The sequence below is a fragment of the Octopus bimaculoides genome, chromosome 20, assembly GCF_001194135.2.
Source record: "Octopus bimaculoides isolate UCB-OBI-ISO-001 chromosome 20, ASM119413v2, whole genome shotgun sequence".
Taxonomy (NCBI): Eukaryota; Metazoa; Mollusca; class Cephalopoda; order Octopoda; family Octopodidae; genus Octopus; species Octopus bimaculoides.
Genome location: NC_069000.1, coordinates 16,846,509 through 16,852,065, shown reverse-complemented (window position 1 = coordinate 16,852,065; position 5,557 = coordinate 16,846,509).

Below are 5,557 nucleotides of genomic sequence, written 5' to 3'. Positions count from 1 at the left end.
TGTGTGTGTGTGTGTGTGTGTGTGTGTGTGTGTGTGTGTGTGTGTGTGTGTGTGTGTATAACTATATATTAGCTTACAGCTAGGCAAAGAAGCAAGCAAGCAGGCAGACAGGCGAACCTGAAGCATTGCTGCTTCTATATTCAGGAGCCAGTTTGCTTCTACTCTTTGAGGGGCGTCGGTGTTTTGAATCTGTGGTTGAGTACGTTATATAATCACTAACATTTGAGAGACGTAGTGGCGGTCTGAATAGGTAAGATTCAACTAACGGAGTATAGAGCAGATACCAGTAAAAGTAACACACCTAGATATTTATATCTATTAATTAATTTATTTGTTTGTTTATTTTTGCTTACTTACTCCAAATTGTTCTCTCATCGCAAGGCTAGACTGTATCAATGATACGAAAGCAATTCATATACTGCAGAGTCTCGTAACTTAGTGATAGTATTACAGGGTTATGCCAGAATTATCTTCGTTTGCGATACCAATCGTAGTTTTACGATTGCAACACAGGCAGTAGGCCATCTTTACGGAGAAGAAATTTTCGTTTCGTTGAAACTATTCAGGGTAGAAGTACTTATATATGTATTTGTCTGTGTGTATGTCTATACATGCATGCATACATACATACATACGTACATACATACATACATACATATATACTCATACACACATACAGACAAACACAGACACACACACGCGCACACACACACACACACACACACACAAACACACACACACACACACACACACACACATAGGGTGACCCCTAAAAATGTATACACACTTTAGCAGCTGATAACTCAATTGATGTTTTTTCTTTCCAGATTAAACCCATTGGAATTAATGATGACAGTAAAACTAAGCTTTGAACAAAGGAAACTCATTCCAAAATGCTACTGGAAGTGTGAAAATGCCATTGAAGAGCAAAGATAGTTTAGGAGGGAGTTTCAAACAGATCCACTAACGCGACTTACCCATCACGCGAATTAGGGATAACTTTGAAACCGATGAAACTGTTCAGAATGTCCACGAAAAGCGTTCCGGAAGACCACGAAAATCGACAGCCCCCCACAAAACAAGAAGGAGCGCTGGAAACGTATCAGCTAAGTCCAAGAAAATCTGTGCGGCAAGCAAGGCGTGAGGTAGGTATTTCAAAATCGTCTGTCCAACGCATTTTGAAGCGTTGTCAATGGAAAAGTTACATTCTCAGATTAGTCGATGTTATTAATGACGATGATCCAGACCGAAGAGTGCAGAATTGCAAGTGGTACTTGGCATGATGTGTAGAAGATGCACACTTTCCAACAAAGATTGTGTGGAGTGATGAGGCCACATTCAAATTGATTGGTTCAATTAGCTGCCACAATTGAACCGACTGTGGACCTGAGAATCCGCATGTTATGGTGGAACACCATGTTAATTTTAACAGGAGTTATAGTGCGGTGTGGCTTATCATCAAGAGGATTAACTGGACCGTTCTTTTTTGATGCTACATAAACTGGTCCCATTTACTTGAACTTGCTGCCACAGTCTGCCATGCCAAGCATTAGAGAAGACTTAGAAGATGAGGCGTTTTATTTCCAGCAAGATAGGAGTAACCCAACACTACCTTGCCAAACAGGTGGATTGGACGAAGGGGTTTCATTGAATACCCTCCGCTTTCACCAGACCTCACACCACTAGACGTTTTTATGGGAATACCTAAAAGACAAAGTCTATGCTATGAAACCTTCAACAGTCACTGACTTGAGAGCAACCATTGAACGTGAATGCAGGCAAACGCCAAAAGAATTGTTTCGTGATGTTTGCGATTCCATTGCTTCGCGTTGTCAGCAGTGCCTGGACCAAAACGGACGTCAGTTTGAAAACTGGCGTTGACAAAACACTATAATAATGTCTGTAGATTCTATTAAATTTTGAAAATGAAATGTATTTTAATAAAAACCTACTTTACAATTATTTAAAGTGTTTACATTTTGGGGACACCTGTATATATATATATATTTAATTTAAAAATAGGATAAAATCTTTATAAGAATTTATCAAGTAGTCAGCGTTAAAACCTCAAAAAGGGAAAAATTATAACTATTCCCTTTAAATATATTTATTTATATTAAGGGCACTACTACCCATAAACGCTATGATGGACTCTTAAGGTCAAAACTACCATAATAAGTACAGTGTACCGGATTTTAAACTCAGAACGTGAAGATGGGCGAAAAGCAGTTAAGCATTTTGTTTGTTGTAATTGTAATTGTCATTATTATTATTCTTATTGTGAAATATCACAAATCCGCCATAATTATTAACTGGCACCTAACCCAATAAATCGTAAAACACTGATCTAGGTCCAGTTACATATATCACCTTAAAATTAAATAAAAGACAACAGAAGCAATTGAAAATAGAACGAGACTCATGCCAGAGCATGGACGTTCCCTACGTGACTAAGACTACAATCGAGATATAACATCGAAATGCTGAACGAGACAAAACGAGGCGAAATAAAGAAATGTTCAAACGTATAGCGACAAATCTCTTACGTGCCTACAGTTTGTGTTTGTGTGTGCGTGCGCTGCTCTATGCGTGTGTGTTCCTGGGTTCATGTGCATGCACACACTATGTCACATGCAATCAGCCCGATATCGGTTCAATCAATGCGCGCCATTTAAGCTATAATATTTTACATAACCACATCAGAGGAAGTAATAAACAGTTACGTCACAAATATCCTATGAAACTAATAAAAGGGAGCGGTGCTTTTTGCAGTCTCTTGATCGACTTCTAAGCGCGCCCACTCTTACAGTCGACCGCTTCCAGTGTATATCAGTCAATATGTGGATAGCGATAACGTCTGTAACTAACTCTTTTTCCTATTGAAACAATTTCTTCAGTATGCTACTAATCTTGTACCACGTGTGTGTATACTTATATGCACATGTATGTATTTCTCAAATCACACACAAACGTACATATATTTATGTGTGTATGTGTACATATATACATACATGCATATTATATATATATGTGTGTGTACATGTGTATATATACATACATGCATATCATATATACTTATATGTGTGTGTGTACATGTGTATATATACATATATGCATATCTTATATACATATATGCATATCTTATATATATATATATATATATATATATATATATATATATATATATATATATATTTGAAGGCGTGTGACTTAGTGGTTAGGGCATGTTAACAGTTATTTGCATGGCTTTTGCGACCGATTCTTCCAGCATTCCAGCGCGAGGTACCATTGTAGTCCGTACTAGGAAGTTTAAACGTGTGGTCATGTTTACTGTGTATAAGAATGTGCTTCTTTAATAAACCACGTCCCATCCCACCCACACAAGAAAGTGCCTACTACTAAATCTAGTCTTGGTGGTCCTAAGAACCATGCTATTTCTTTGACGGATGAACTGACCATGATCACACGCCATGAAAAATGCGAAAATATGATGGCGGTAGCGTGTGCTTTTGGTTTAAGTCAGGCGAACGTAGTTTCAAGATACTTCAGGGATGAAGAGCACTGTAATTATCAAGAAAAGAGGCAAAATCATCGAAGGAATGAAGCATCTTATTTCCCTCAGGCTTGAACGATATACCCATCAGCGTATCCCCATAAGCTCGATGATAGTTCAAGAGAAATCACTTTTCTTGTACAATCACCTTAAAAAGAAGTATCCTAACGACGTGACAGGATTTCAAGATGGTTTATGCGATACAGGCAACGGCACAATCTTATCATAACGTTAAGTTCTAAGGCGAAAGTGCATCGGCGGACACAATAACAGCGACTGAGTTTTCTAATATTAATGAATATTAAGACAGCGGCTTTATTCCCCAGCAATTTTCAAAGTATGCCATAACAATTGAACTGCATTACCTTTATATCGTAAAATGTTTAGAGCAATACATATGTTGTCATCTTTGTTTTCCTAAAATTAAATAAAGCAAAATATATATCATAATTATTAGCAACAAAATAGTGAAGAATGTATTTATATAGAAAAATACAAAATGAAATATAAAATCTTTTTCTTTATTATTTAAACCCTAAAGTGATTTCTCAATCACCTTGTGTGTGGGTGAGAAGTGTGGAACCACCTCTTAGCCACTATTGCTCCAATGTCTAATCTGACCCGAACCAGTAGCATCTGACAAGGTATCAGTGGTGACTTAATTATCATAAAAACGACCGGGTGTGAGGGACCCCATTAGCTGTTGCCGCAGCATCCTTCTAGGATGTAATTTCATGTAATTACTGATTATCTCATTTCAGCCTGTCACTAGGAACTAATCACGGATTCTCAGAAAATGGTATTCGTGTTGTACAAGCGTTTATCGCTATAATCCAGTGACGTAAACACATCTCTTTATCTTGACTTCATTTGTCATTTGTCATCTACTGAATGTCCAATGGCAACGGAAGCATGCCGACGCGTACAGAGCTAACCAACTGGAAGCGCGTAGTTACCAAGCAACGAAACTGAACAGTCATCTGAGAGGTCATGGACGGAAACTTAAAAACGATACTGGCAACACTGAAACACAAGGAGACGGCAATCCTTTATAAGGATGTCACAATCACCTTGCGTGTATGTATGTATGTATGTATGTGTGGAGGCGCAATGGCCCAGTGGTTAGGGCAGCGGACTCGCGGTCATAGGATCGCTGTTTCGATTCCCAGACCGGGCGTTGTGAGTGTTTATTGAGCAAAAACATCTAAAGCTCCACGAGGCTCCAGCAGGGGATGGTGGCGAACCCTGCTGTACTCTTTCACCACAACTTTCTCTCACTCTTACTTCCTGTTTCTGTTGTGCCTGTAATTCAAAGGGTCAGCCTTGTCACACTGTGTCACGCTGAATATCCCCCGAGAACTACGTTAAGGGTACACGTGTCTGTGGAGTGCTCAGCCACTTGCACGTTAATTTCACGAGCGGGCTGTTCCGTTGATCGGATCAACCGGAAACCTCGACGTCGTATGCGACGGAGTGCCAACAACAACAAATGTATGTATGTGAATGTGTGCGTATGTGTATGCGCGCGCGCGCGCGTGTGTGTGTGCGTGTGTGTATGTATGTATGTATGTATGTATGTATGTCTCTTCTGTATTTCATCATTTAAATTCTTCCTCTGAAGAAGAAGCTGCTTTCTTACAGAGATGCAAAACTCCATCGTTGGAATGGAGATAACGAAAACAACGTCACATTTTAAACTTGAGAAAAGTCTTGCACAGTTTTACTGTTCAGCGCTTAGATTGTAGTTGTAATGTGCGAATCAGTTGTTTGTATATAGGTAGATAAGTCGGGGTAGGTAGATAGGTCTGGGTAGGTAGATAGGTCTGGGTAGGTAGATAGGTCGGGGTAGGTAGATAGGTCTGGGTAGGTAGATAGGTCGGGGTAGTAGATATGTCTGGGTAGGTAGATAGGTCGGGGTAGGTAGATAGGTCTGGGTAGTAGATATGTCTGGGTAGGTAGATAGGTCGGGGTAGTAGATATGTCTGGGTAGGTAGATAGGTCGGG